This window comes from Marmota marmota, unplaced genomic scaffold, assembly GCF_001458135.2.
Source record: "Marmota marmota marmota unplaced genomic scaffold, marMar, whole genome shotgun sequence".
Lineage (NCBI taxonomy): Eukaryota > Metazoa > Chordata > Mammalia > Rodentia > Sciuridae > Marmota > Marmota marmota.
Genome location: NW_026000171.1, coordinates 3,469,300 through 3,484,301, shown reverse-complemented (window position 1 = coordinate 3,484,301; position 15,002 = coordinate 3,469,300). Strand labels below are relative to the sequence as shown.

Here is a 15,002-nt window from a genome sequence, read left to right as displayed (position 1 = left end):
GCAGCCATCACCTGGAGTCACCTGATTAGTAAAGTTTGTATGTGGGGGTGAGACCCTCAAAACATTTCTAGAAGGGAAATTCTTGACTGTGATTGACATGCTTATCAGTGCCATTGGCCCAGGAGATCTCTGCATACAGCCTACCTCACTCACTGACTTGGAGGGTTGAGTGAGTGGATGGGTGGGTAGGACATCTGAGCCTCCTGGAAAAATCAGGAAGCTCAAATCTCAGTAATGATTGAGACACTAGTAAGGTTGAGTAAAAGTAAATGTGTGATTGACCAGGAAAAACAGTGTGTGGACATGATTCTGTAAACCATCAGAGACCAGGCTTTGCCCACCTGCCATAGCTGGCCCTCCCTGTCCTAATGATCATAGCTGCAGCATGGGATTCCCCTGCCATCAGCAAGAGGACACCAACATTCTTCCTTTGCTTCTAGTTTTTCAGTTTCTTCCCTGGCTCCATCTGGTGTGGGGATGGAGAAATGTCCCTGGATGCTCTTTGGCCCTGTTTGCCAACTTGACCGAGGCAGGATCTCCATCCTACTTATTCCCACCTTTCTCCCTCCCAGGAGTCTGCTCATCCTGCCATTGACCTCATCATCAACACCTGACCTGATGGTACTCAAATCAACTGTCCTTTCCTATCCACTCACACAGTCCATGTTCTATGACTGGCCCTCACATTCATTGCCTGGGTCTCTGGGGATGAGCAATTCCATGAAACTAATTCAGAGGAACCATGACAACCTGGAGAGAGGTGGCATCATTGAGAAACTGTTAAGTATTAATATTAATGAGGTCTATAAAGACCTCATATCAATATGGCCTTCTCGAATGGGTGCTCATGACTTTATGCCCCAGGAATTTTTATCACCTGACTTAATTTCATCATGAGGCCTCTTTTAGGAGGCTGGGCACACAAAAATTGTCACATTCCTTTATTTGCATAAGAAAAACAGCACAGTCCTGCTGTCATCTCAAAGTACAAGTATCAGCAGTCACCTTTTCATAACTTAATAATCAATGATAGTTTTGGGGGGTGTGTGGGGAGTGGTTCTGAGTAGTTTAAGATCTTCACATTTTGTGATTTTTTTTTTCCAAAAATACATTCTGGTATCTCTGTATTTGACCCAGGGCAGCAAGAAAAAGAAAACATGGTTTGTTCAATTCAGTAGTATTCACTGAAAATTTTCCATAAGCCTGGCACTGTTGGGGTGTGTTTTAGTCAGCTATTTTGCTGCTGTGACTAAAAGGACTCAACTAGAACAATTATAGAGAAGAAAAAGTTTATGTGAGGGCTCATGGTTTCAGAGATCTCAGTCCATAGAAGGCTGGCTCCATTCCTCATGGCTCAAGGTGAGGCAGAACATCACGGCAGAAGAGTGTGGCAGAGGGAAGCAGATCACATGATGATCAGAAAGGAGAAAGAGAGAGAGAGAGAGAGAGAGAGAGAGAGAGAGAGAGAGAGAGAGAGAGACACTCCACTCACCAGATACAAATATATACCCCAAAGCCATGTCCCCATTTCCTCCTCCTCCAGCTACACTCTATCACTTCAGTTTCTACTCAGTTAATCCCTATCAGGGGATTAAATCACTGATTGGGTTAAGAGTCTGATAACCTAGTCATTTCTCCTTTGAACCTTCCTGTAATGTCTTACACATGAGTTTTGGGGGGACACCACATCTAAACCATAACAAGGTGCTGGGAATTTAAAGTAACAAAGACAAGATCATGGTGTTTGATGAACTCACAATCCAGTGGGGGAGATAAGCATGTAAATAAATCACCAAACAGGGAAGTGACTGATGCTATCTAGGGGGAATAAACAATTATATCTTCTACAAAGAGTGATGATTAGGGAAGGGTTCCCAGGGAAAGAGATGTTTCAAGCTGGTCTTAAAAGCACACTGGAGTCCTGCAGGTGGAGAAGAGAAGGAAGTTGTTCTAGGCAATGGCAGCCATACAGACAAAGACAAGGAGGTGTGCATGGTATGTTCATTGAGGACACAGATGAGCCGAGGCCACCTCCCACTGCTGCACCAGCTGTGCACTGCCCAGCTGCAGGGGAGGACAGTAAGGCAGGACTGGGATATGAATGATGCAGCCTGGAGTCAGGCAACATGGTGGCCTGAGAGAAGGGTGGGATAGGAGTGGAGTGACAAATCATCAGAAATTCCACATCCATTTAATTTGTTGCCATAGTCATCAATGTGCAATTGCTCAGCAAACATGGATTGAACAACCGTTGGGAATTTGGGGGTTTACCTTACTTCTGCCATTTTTGCCTTCTTCACACACAAGGGTTATTGAGGACTGTCTAGCAGAAGGTCAGCACTCTTCAAACCTGGGAGACACCACTCACCCACATTTCGGTGATAGGTGGATTAGTCAGTGGAACTGAGCCAGCCCCCTGGCTCATCTTCATGCATGTCCAGTTCAACACTCTTACCCTATAAATCAGGAACTGAGGGTTCAAATAAGACTCCCTCAAAATCAAAAGCTGGTTAGTTCTAGAGCCTGAACTAGGAGCTACGTCTCTCAACTTAGATCTCAGTACTCTTTGCACTAAAAGGCTAAAGAATAGTAATTGAGGACTAGTATTTATTCTTCCAAGAAGGGGAGGGTTGTGCCTATAACAGCCAGCTAAGTAACCCCAGTTGCTATTTTTTTTTTTTAGAGAGAGAATTTTTTTAATATTTTTTTTTTTTTTTAGTTCTCGGAGACACAACATCTTTGTTTGTATGTGGTGCTGAGGATCGAACCCGGGCCGCATGCATGCCAGGCGAGCCCACTACCGCTTGAGCCACATCCCCAGCCCCCCAGTTGCTATTGATAGGTAACTTTGAAATTGTGGAGTCAAGAAAAATTCAGGTCTGACCTTCATCACAACCCAATGTGGGCTGGGGAGCGCAGGGGTCTAGCAGTTACACAGGGGAGCAGGGGGCTCTGTCTTGTGATAGGAAGGATGGAGAATAGACACCCACTCTTACGTGCTTCACCTGGGAGGACTCACATCATTGCTGCTCCCGTCCCAGTGGCGACAACAACCATAGAGTGCACTTAGAAGCTGGGGGCTGAGAAAAGCAGTTTAGCTCATACCAGGAAGTTGAGATGGGCTCAATGAGCATCCAACCAACCCATGCCACAGTTAACGTAGGGCAAGTCCACATCGTGGCTGTTATCCCAATGAGAGCAGCCTAACAGCAGTCAACTGAATGCTTACCTGGTGTCTACCCCAGAGCCATCGCTTCCTTACCTTGTGCCTTCCCCATGGCCCATTGCACAGGTAGGAACTGAGACCCAGAGATCTGTCCAGGGTCTTAGCCAACCATGCAGCTCCAGAACCTAGGAGGTCTAGACTCCAAGAAGCACCTGCAGGTAGCGGAAGGTGTTCACAGCAGCACGCCTCGGCACTAGTTGTTCGCAGTGGCAGAAGATGGCAGACAGGCCTCTGGGGAGGAGAAGGGACAGGAGAGGGGGAGAGTCCCAGCTGTCTTTTCTCTGTTGCTCCCCTGTCTGCCAGTCACACTTTCCTCCGACTCTGTCATGGAATTGTTTATTTTTATTGGCACTAAGCACCACCACTCAGAATATTTGTCTGCAAGGAGAGAGCAGCAGGGACGGATTCTGGAGCCCGGGGGTGTGTGGGCCTGTGTGTGTGTGTGCTGCCTCAGGTACGCATCTGCTCTTTGGTTTAAGCTTAGCTTTCTCCAAGGTGGAGAACACAAACCAGTGCTTCTTTCCACCTCCAGTAGCTGTGGATCTCCAGCTGGAGAAGGCACGATTGGGAAAGAGATTCGAACATTCAGCTTGTCCCCCAGGTCCAGGCTCCTAAGGTCCCTGAAACAACCTGATGCCTTCAAGCCCCTTCCCTGGTGTCAGGTTGGGCTCTCCTGGGGTTGCTCTGTCCCCACAGCAAATCTCCCAAAGCTCTTTCATGTCACCACCATATCCTCCAAACATTCCTACAGTACGTCTGCCTCTTCATCAATCTACCTTTAGTGTTTCTTTTTTTTTTTTTTTTTTGCGGGGGGAAGGGAACCGCTGAGCCACATCCCCAGCCCTATTTTGAATTTTATTTAGAAACGGTCTCCGAGTTGCTTAGCGCCTTGCTGTTGCTGAGGCTGGCTTTAAACTGGTGATCCTCCTGCCTCAGCCTCCTGAGCCACTGGGATTACAGGCATGCACCACCGTGCCCAGCTACCTTTAGTGTTTCTGTAGGTGACATGAACTCCTAGCTATGGAGGATTTGATTCAAATCAGAAAACCTATAGCTATACGGCTGGGATTGACTCAATCAATCGACCCACTGTTTATAAAGTTAATGCCTCTTTAGAAATCACATTAGTTCCTGGGGTTCCCCAACCCCTAAACTTTAAGCATTTTTAAACTAGTGGCCTTGATTTAGGTTGTTGAACTATAGTTCAATGGAGATAGGCAGGCAGGCAGGCAGGGAGGAAGGCAGATAGATTGATGGATGATTTTTTGAGAAAAAGAATAAATTTCATGAGCTCCTTGGTGAGAGCTAAATGGCACAGTGGTGGGAGCGTCGTTGCTTTCATTTATCTTATTATCTCATTTAATCTTCATAGTATGATGTGGTCAGTTACTACTGTATGAAAGGCACCTCATTAGACACTGCAAGGGTCAAAGTGATTTTAAAATGTTTCTGTCCCTCCTGGAGCTCAGACTGGTGGCCATCGTGGTTTACCACCATTACAGTCACTACCAATAGTGGCAACATGGCGGGATGGTCCTCGTGAGTGGCTGAGCTCATGTTTATGCCAGTACACAAAGTACTTGGCAGGCATCGTCTCATTTATTTCTCTACCACATCTAAGGGACAGGCATTATTACTGTTATACCCATTTTACAGTCAAATAACTCAAGTCTCAGAGAGATTAAGTCACCTGCTGAGGCACCACGCTAGTAAGGAATGAGCTCAGGAGTAATAATAACTGGCACAAATAATGCAAACAGAGGCCAGAACCCTGGAAAGGGCTACACCAGAGTCATGCATGAAGTTCCCAGGAAGGCAAAGTGTCATTCTTATGGGGGAGCCTGGGAGAGTTACCTGGATGAGTCTGAAGTTGAGCTGGTCCCTAAAACTATAGCAAGGCCCCCACAGGTAGATGCAGGAGGGAGGAACTCTGGAGAATGTGACTTCATGAAGGTGAAGACTCTGCTTGAGATGGAACCGTAAGCAGCCCACCTGGGCTGTGGGAGGAACCCATTCATGTTTCCCCTCACTGATCTTGTTGGCTCTTTTAGGTAGGGTTTCCCCAAAGGTATTTATGTTATTATAAAGAGCAGAGTTATTTCTTCCCATTTTGCCGATGGGAATTATTAAGCCCTGCTCAGAATTGGTAAGGTCTAGAGAAGACTCGCGGCATGGAGCCCAGGGCCCACAGGAGAACTTAGTCACATGTCCTCAGAGGGCTCTGCCTGCAACAAACTGGAGAACCCTGGAGCAGCCTGGGGCCTGCTCACTCCCCAGAGGGAGGGGAGAAGGGGGCATGTCCAGGAAAGGGTTCCAGAGCTTTCTCCTGCCAGCTTACTTGCCATCCACCCTCCTTGAGCTGTTGGTTTCTCCATATGACACAGAATCTTCATATTGTAATCTCAAGTGCACTTGAACCACTGTTCTAGATTCCCAAGTGTCTTCTCTGAAAGCAGGTATAGGACCAGATGTGGAGATGCAAGGTCCTGGCGTCCTGTCCCTCACCTTTTCTACAAGCTGACTTTGATTCTCTGACGGCTCTGTGCCTGGTTGTGCGCCCAGGACCAGCCCGCTGCCATCCCTACAGCAAAGTGGCTCAGGGCTCCTCTCTGAATATAACCAGAAATGAGCCATGAAACAGCCAGTGACTCACTGTCATTAAGCAGATGAAGTGTTATTGAAGTAGTGAGGCACTGAGGATGAAGCAAGCATAATTTAGCAGAAATGATTGGTAGGAGAGATGGAGGGCGGCCCACAGGGAGGCCTACCTGGCTGGTGGGACTATGAGGCTGTTGGAACAGGCTGACGGGGCGGTAGAGGTATCTTCTCCAGTGACCACTTATGACCAGGACAGACAGACTTGTCAGGTTACAGGAGGTGAGGGTGGTAAATCCAGAAGGGCATATTCTTCATGGTCAGGGGTCTGGGGAACAGTATTCTCAGCTTTTAGGGACATACCCTCAAGTCTCACTGGGCACCCAGTCATTGGGGATCTTGTTCAAATGCAGTCTGTGGTTCAGATACTCTGTGAGGCCGAAGGTTGCAGGATTGTGTCTAACCAACCCTCAGGAATGCTGGTGGCTGATTCTGGGCTGAAGGCTATACATGGGGAAAGAGGTGACAGAGAGGCCTCCTCAGGGTTCCCTTTGAAGCAGGAAGGTTTACTACTCAGGTGTGACTTTTCAAATTTGTATTTCATACAAATATCCTGAGGTGTCTCTCTGGGAGTGGAAGAGGTGAGGACCAGGCCTGGAAGTGTAGATTCTGCCTTTGTGAGGGGATCCCAGGGCTTCCTAAGGGCCTAGTTCAACAGATGAGCCCTGGTGACCAGCCAGTCCCCAGAAGGACCCCTCTGACTGCTGGTCAGTCATGGCTGTCCATCAGGAATCAGGTTGGCCCCAACTCCAGAGGACTCAAGACATGACCTCATGGAGTGGGGCCAGGGGCAAATGGTTCTTGTTTTACTTCCTTGGGACATTAATTTCCTGCTTCACTTACAAAGGTCAATGGGGTCTGGGAAGAGCTGGTATTCTGAACTCATGAGAAATAGATTACAGAGCTTGTCAATAACTCTCCTTTGGAGACATGCAAGAGGCATGTTCCTGATAGCCCCCAGGACATCTGTTCTCATAGATATCATTCATCTGCATCCAGCAGACAAGTGAGCCAAGGAAGTAGATGTGTCAAGTGCTTGGGGGCAGGGTGAAGATCACTCCTGGGGTCATCTTGTTTATTTCTAACGCTCATCACAAAGCTAGTCCCCTTCAGCTGAGGAAAAGAGTAAATTTCACCCCAGGTGGGCCTGTTTGCAACCAGTGCCAAATCACGAGGGCCCCAACAACAAAACACCCAGAAAATGGAAAGGGTCCACACCATTGATTTCCAACCCATTTCTCAGGGTGGGGGGCTGGAAAGTTATTCTGGGAAGATGGCACTTAGGCTGAAGGGCTGGGAAGCGGTCACTGACCTGGCTCCTTGGAATCCCCTTACAGTCCGTATGCTTCTCTGGGACAAACCATGTGCCCTGCAATAGTGATCTAGCAACCTCCACGGCCCCTTGACAGCCTCTGCTTATGGACTCCCATGCTCTGTGGTGTTCTTCCCATGCCCTGGACTGGTGGTTCTCAACCTGGTGGATTTCTCAAGGTCTACAGACATCTTTGGCTGCCACAGCTGGGGCAGGCGTGGTTGGCATCTAGTGGGCTTTGGCCAGAGATCCTGACCAATATCCTACACTGCACAGGACAGCCCCTACAAGAAAGGAAGATCCAACAAATGCTGGAGAAAGCCTGCTCTAGGCAAGTACTCAGGGGTCTGGAGCTGCCCTGGGAGAGCCAGATAGGCAGGAAGCCAGGATGAGACTTATCGGAGTCCTTGCCTTAGGGCGGGCGAGACACGCAGGCTTCATTCTTCCCCTTAAATCCAAGATGCCCCACACCAGGCTCTCTCAGCCACCTGTCTCTGTTATTTGCCTTTCAAGTTATAATCAGGTCTTTTTTCCCTCGTCAACATGTTTTTCTTTTTGGCGGGTACCGGTGATTGAAACCAGGGGCACTCGACCACTGAGCCACATCCCCAGCCCTATTTTGAATTATATTTAGAGACAGGGTCTCACGGAGTTAGTGTCTTGCTTTTGCTGAGGCTGGCGTTGAATCCGCCATCCTCCTGCCTCAGCCTCCCGAGCTGCTGGGATTACTGGCATGCACCACCACACCAGGCTCAAGATGGTTTTAAAATGTGGATGTGATACAGCAGGAGAAGCAGGGGAAAGCCAGGGTCTTCCTTGTGATACTTTCCATACTCACTGAAGACGGCAATAATTGCAGTTGGATAGAGAGACAGGATTGAAGCTAAACAGAACCAGTTAGACCTTGACTGCATGTAGGTAAATCATCTGCTCATCTATCTACATGCTGGGTCTTGGATTTTGGCAGAACTTGAGGTCTGAGCCAGAGAATGTTGGGGATGAGGGTGGCAGTGCGGGTGGGTGGGCTCACAGTGAGTGTGCCTCACTGGATGTTATGGGCACCATGGTGGATGCATGTGTTCATGGCTGGGTGTGCAAGACCAATCAGTCAAATGAATTTGATTCCCAGAGCCTACACAAGTGCTTTGAAGATTAGTCTTGTTTTGTTTTTCACTCTTCCTAGTCTGCATTAGAAATAAACATGCTGGCATTACATAAACACTATGCTTTTATTCATTTATTTTTCTTATCTGAGACAGGCAAAACTAAGGTTATACATGATGTAGATAAAGATATAGGTCTAAGTAAGAGTAAATATATTTGTTTATTGGGACTGAAAGTTGTGCTATTGCTGTAGGCCAATCTATTCACTATGATTGATCATCTTGTTTGTCACTGAGCTTCTTACCAGCCAAGATAAAACAGGGAAGAGGATAAAAGTTACATAACAAAAATGTTCATAGTTGTCTTTGAATAACAAAATGGACAATTTTCTCAACCATAATTTTACAGCACATGCAGAACTAACTTTGTCACACAACAAATCTTGATTAAAGCTGAAGTCATAGCATTAAGACACAGTTTAGGGTGACAGTTCTGTGAAGCTCCTGAAGGGCCATTGGTTTTAACATTCACTTGGATATGGCATCATAACATCCAGAGGAGTACATATGTCCCTGTTCCTTATGTTCTCTACCCTAAGTACAATTTCTTTGGCTAGGTTTTTCAGCAGGAATTCTTTAACAAATCATCTAAGATAATACCTCCATACAAGGGCCCAGATGCTGGTCTTCGATATCATCAGCAGATGGATAGCTTGAGAGAAGTGCTCATTCATGCTCCATGTCTATATGTACATTTCTTTATTTATTCATTTATTTTTTTCCCATTTGTTCTTCTTTCCATCCACCCATTTGTAAAACCCTCTCCTAATTTTGGGAAGCAGAATGAGAGGACGTAGTAGTTGACAAATTACTTATTTAGATGATTTTAGATGGCTGCCAGTTAGAGTCTTCCATCCTCCATCCCCTTAAATGTCAGTGTCCTCACCTGGAGGTGAGATGCACGGGCCTCACTGTTCATCAGGAAAGCTGTCAGTGACACATGGACAGGTGAGGTATGGGAAAGAAATCAGAAAGGCCACCTAGGGTGTGCCCGAGTAGCTAAATGGGTTTACAAACAGAGCCATGCTGCAAAAAAAAAAAAAAAAAAAAAGGTGTATGGAGCCCCTTTCATAAAGGACAACAATCCACCCCTTGTTCCATTCTCAGTTACCCATTTGTATTTGTGACCATGCCTGTTTGCACAACCAGTTCTATGGGCACAAGTCAATTTATTTTTGTTTTTTGGCACCATGCTTTTCAGTTGCCAAGAAACACGTCAATTGCTTAATGGCTCATCTAATCCACCCTGTTGATTCTTTGCAATATGATCTATTTCTTTGTCCTTGGTTAAATCAGTCACATGATTAGATTAGGCCTGCGATTCTGCTCTTACCATCTTTTGCACAGGTTCACACACATCCACGCACACACATTCACTCACATGGATATAGCTTTGGGGGCCCCAAAACTTTAGAAGGACAGAAAACTGGTCTACAGAAATAAAAAAGATCCTATTTACCTTGTGGAGTTATTATGAGAGTTAGGGATAGTGTAGGTGAAGATCTTGAAGTTGAGTGTATCCTGCTTGAGGTGGTTTTGTCATTCATAATTCCAGAGTATCAGAATAAGTTATAGCTATAAAATATGTGAGAAACAAAATCAAGTCAAATTTGGACTGTCCTCAAGACAGTTCTTTTGAAAAACTGCATGCCCAAACTATGTTCTCTTTGCTAATTAAACTGGTGTACAGTGGAAAAACATCCCAGGTTTCCCCAGGAAGGGCCGCTCATGTAAGTGGTCCATGCAGGTGTGTGGGGAAGGAGTTCTACCTGGTGTTCCTGGCTCTGCTGGACCAGGGAAGGTTGTTAAGAGCAGAAGGACTGGATCCTGTGGCCCCAGCCACACAGGAGAGGGACAAGGGAGGAAGATTCCGACTCCCTACCCCAGATCTGACTATCTGGTCCCCAAGCCTTGTGGGAAGATCCATTCTGCCTTCAGTGTGTTGGGGGTAGATTACATCTGGCAGAATTTCCTGTTGTTGAGTAGAGAAAAACTTGGAGAAGCAAACAAACAAAATTGCTTCTTGAGCATTGTAAGCCCCTAGAGTTTTTTTAAGGCAGAGGACATTTTGATGAATTGTCAGATAACCACGGACATATAAATGGCAATGCTTGGCTGAGATTGTGGCTCAATGGTAAAGCACTTGCCTTGCATGTGTGAGGCACTGGGTTCGATCCTCAGCACCACATATAAATGAATTAAATAAAGATATTGTGTCCACCTACAATTAAAATATATATATACATATTTTAAAAAAGATGCATAGACCTAAACTCAAGAAAGAAGGTGTTGGCAGCAGAGTTGCAAGAAAACCACCTTCTCAACGCCAGGAATTTGAAAACTCAAGGGGGAAAATCCAGATGAGAGCACGTGACAAAATTGCACCAGGAGGGAGAGTGGCTCCTGGAATCACAGCCCCACTACAGTCCTAAGACAGAACTGCCCTCCATCCATCCCATGTTTGCCAACAACATGCAACCAAAACCTCAGAGTGATAGAATAGAACTGAGGCACTCAAATTCCTCCGATCCCTGCTCTTATTCAGAACATCACAAAACAGAAGACAGAGAACCAAGATATCTAGCACCCAATCCCCTGGGCCCATTCTGCTTTTAAGGCTGGATTTTCAATGATTAATGACTCACAAATTAGAAATGACAAACAATAAAGGATAGGAAAATGTTACACTGTCTTCCAGTTCTTCTAGAATGCTAAAAGGCAATCCCCCTAATAGGCTTTAATTAAGTATAATTAACTGCTTACTGTGTGCCAGGTGGTCTGCTGGGCACGTCCAAATCATAGAAAAGCACCATGTCCCCAGCTCCTCTAGGGGACTCAGTCTGGTGGGGAAGTCAGAGGGCATGGAGAAATCTTCTGCAGCACCAGGCAGTGATTGCCAGTGTGAGGCGATGGACCAGCCGGCCAGACTCTGCAGGCCCCTGCACCTGGAATAAAGGAGTTGGGAATCTGTCTTCTCCTGTGTTTCATTGCGTTGATTTCAGTAGGAGAAATCTCAACTGGATGTGCAATGCTTCCAGACAGTAATGGCTTTTTAGGCATCAAGAGAGATGCAAGTGGGGAGGGGACATTCTTTCCCTCTTGACTCTTTGATCCAAGGGACCAAGGGCCGTGATGCTTTTTTCTCCAGGGACTTCATGCTCATGACATTAGATAGCTCTGTGAATGGGGCATATGCACCTTACACTCATGCACATGGAGTAAAAGCTGGGGTGCTGCCCACCCCTGCCTCCTATAGGACCCCTGCCCTACTCTGTCCCCTAGCCAGTGGTATCTCTAAGGCCAAAGGGCCTTCCTGGGCACTGCCAATGTTATGATGAGACTCTTTTCCTGATCACCTGTGCTCATCCTTGACATGGCCTCTGCTTTTCTCATGATAACTGTACACAGCTCAGCCTCCTCTCTAGGGATAAGCCACTGGCCTTAAAGGAATGTCCCAAGGTTGCTTTGTGGCTCATCATCCTTCCTCTCTCTGTGACCCTCCCATAACCTTCCACACCTCATGTGAAAAAAAAAAAAAATCTTCTTCCCTAAATCTCCCTGAGTGTGGAATCATTGTTATTTAAAGGAATGAGCTCCAACTATGGGGGCAGATAAGCATCTGTTTAAGGTAAGGCTTGATCACCTGCCAGTTGTGTCATTCTGGGTAGATAACTTGACCTCTCTGAGTTTCTGCTTCTTCTTCGGTAAAATAGGATTGATGTGAACATTACAGGGCGACATGGCCAAAGCACCGTGGCTTATCGCAAGGGGCTGTAACCTTTAATACACTCCCACCTTCAGTTTTTGGTACACATGTAGCTTGCACTAACATAAAGTTAATTTTGTTCATCAGTTGCCATTTTATGCATGTGTCTTATGAGCCAGCACTTGGCTGATCACTTTTAACAGGTACTGTCTCACTGAATCCTCCTGTGAGGTAGCTATTATTTTCATCATTTTCTAGATTAAATAACTGAGGTTGGGGATGAGGAATGTGGACAGGGTTCTCTGAGGAGTCTTCCAGCCCTCCATCATCTCTCACATCTGCTCTGGGATTATTTGCTTATCTCACTACATCTGGTCTATCATACATATGTCCTCAGCACCAGCAGGCAGTGTAGGTTGGGGGTTGGGGATCAGGATGCACAGGAAGGAAGTGCATGGCCCCCTCCTCCAGGGGCTTGCAGTCTAGTTGGTGGAAAGGGAAAGGGAGAGAGAAAGAACTGCATGCACTTGGTTCTATTTCTGCTGGAGCCTCCTGTCCTCAGCACCCAGCCCAGGGCTGTGCCTGGCAAGCTGCTCATGCCAGTCACCTCTACGGACAGCAGAAGGCAGCAAAGACTTGCAGAGAAGGAAATTATTCAGGGGCAGAACTAGGTCCTTGCATCTTGAGGTGGAATGTGTAGCTCTAGCTGGGGCACTTCCAGAACGCTCGTTGCATGGCAGGTCTACCTGTCAATGAGGGCTATTTCTCTAGGTACAAATCTTTAAGTTATGACGAATGCAGGAAAAGTGAAAAGTCACAACCCTGGCTCTCAGGAGTCCAGAGTCCAGGAAAGCCACGAATGTCAGGAAGAAACTTTACAAAGCTCCAGGAATTAAAGGAAATGGGCCGAAAGTCCAGGGAGAACCTAAAGGAGCCTTTTCAAAATTAGGGGCATGATGAATAGAAGGGAGAAAGAAGAGGGGGCTGGCCTGAGGGCAAAACTCATACCTGACTATATCTGCAAGAGTCTGGTAGGTCTGTTAAGTGACCTGGAGGATCCTAGTACAGAGGCAAGTGATGGTTTGAAGGACTGTCACATGGGCTCTGGGCCTGAATTTGAGTCCTAACAGTTAGTGATGGCTGCCCAGCCATGGATACGGCTCAGCCTCTGTCTCCTGTCCTTGGCAGTGAGATACCTACCATGAGGGTCGTGGTGAGAAAGGGAGTCTGCTTCAGGACAACATCTGCCATTGCTGGAGCTGGGGATCTGGTCAGGTTTGGTTTTTCTCTCACGTGGCCTGACCCTGTTCTATTAGGAAGTATGTAGATTTCTTCTGGAGAAAAAAAAACAAAACACAATGAGCTAACTTTATATCCTTTTCTTTTATTGAAAAAGTTAAACAATCCTTTTCAAGTGGGCACCTCACATTTCTCATGGTAAACAAGGCTCACAGAAGCCCATCAACTTGCTTCCATCCCACGTCCACCAGAAGTTGAGCCTCCGGAGGCTGCAATGCAGCAGGAGACCCGGGGTTTGCCCCTGAGTATGCCTGAGAAGCACCTGCACTCTGTGAGGGCAGCGTCTCTGGACCTGCCCAGAGGAAGTCAGGTGGAACAGGGCCAGGATGGGGGCTGGCACTTCAAGGTGCTGGAATTCTCCAGGTCTTCTGACATAGGTGGCCCGAGTCCATGCTGAGATCGTTGGCCCTAAACCCCACAGGCTCCTTTCCCTCTCACGACACAGAGCATCCTTCACAATGCTGTCTTTATCTGCCCTGCTCAAGCCTCTGACCCAGGCGCAGTCTAGGCACAGTCTGCTCTGGCCACTAGACTGTGCCAGACTGTCTGCTAGACAGTCACTGCCATGGGCAGCCCACAGAGGAGGCCCAAGCACATGAACATCCTGCACTGCGAGAGATGACCACTTGGAGGGCTGGTGACGATGCAGGTGCCCTGGGCCTTGCTCTCCTCTCCTCTCCCTCCCCTGTGGCTGGGTGCATGAGGCAATGGGAGCCCGTGTCCCCTGCTGCCCTGGAACTTCTCTGCTGAGTCTGACTTTCTCTGTGCTTTCAGCTCTGGGGCTTTAATCTCCCTCTCTCCTTTGGGTCTCCCAGTCTCTTCCCCCTGGAGCTCTCTCACGCTTTCTCCCAACATCCTGTCTGATCTCACCCCACTGAGCTCCCCAGCATCCCGCCTGCCAGAATGGAGCTGGGAGGCAGTGACTAATGTGCTTGGAGGTGAGTCATCCGCTAAATATAAAATCCCACTCACATCCCTGGATGCAAAAGATTCCAAGGCTCCGCATCCTTCCCCCAACTCCATCTTTCCTCAGGGGGCCGAGAGTTTACTCGCGAATAGAAAATAAATAAATACCACGGAGCAGCGACAGCAGCAGCATCGTTGCCCTTCAGCTCTCCCTCTTGCAGGTCTCCCCAGGCAGCAAATTCTCCAGTCCCTGGTTTCTCCAGCTGTCCTGGGAGGAAGCAGCAGAGTGAGAAAGACAGTGACCCCTAAGCCCTGTGGAGTGAGTAAGGAGGCAAGATGCGTCTTCAGGATTTCCCCTTCTCCCCTTTTTGATCAGGTGACCCCAAACTGCCCATTCTCCTGTGGAGGGAACCAACCCTTTAAACACACTTATATAAGCAGGCACCAGGCAGCACTTGAACATGGATGGTGGGATGATGGGTTTCAGGTGCGGACCCTACTTGTGGACAGGTGCCTCCTTTAGTATCACTGATTCCTCCCAATAGCCTCCCAATAGCTGGCTTCTTTATTGGGGCTGACTGCTGGGGTCTTTTGTTTCCCTTGGAGTTAGGATCCTTTATATGCACGTGTAGACACATCCCTACACCTACCCCTATGTTCACACCTACCTGGACATACCGTGTCTATGCCCACACGCACGTCTACACCAGCCTATGTGTATTTAATAGTTGGCAT

At 47.4% G+C, this 15,002-nt stretch overlaps 1 long non-coding RNA gene across 1 annotated transcript; it reads right to left on the bottom strand.

Annotated features, from left to right (window-relative positions):
* Window positions 1–6,947: 6,947 nt before the first annotated feature.
* LOC125611882 lies at window positions 6,948–13,594 on the bottom strand. Its single transcript, XR_007342118.1, has 3 exons — window positions 13,263–13,594; window positions 11,120–11,301; window positions 6,948–9,283 (listed from the first exon to the last, which is right to left on the bottom strand). It is a non-coding gene; the product is annotated as an uncharacterized LOC125611882 (long non-coding RNA).
* Between the last annotated feature and the right edge of the window lie 1,408 nt (window positions 13,595–15,002).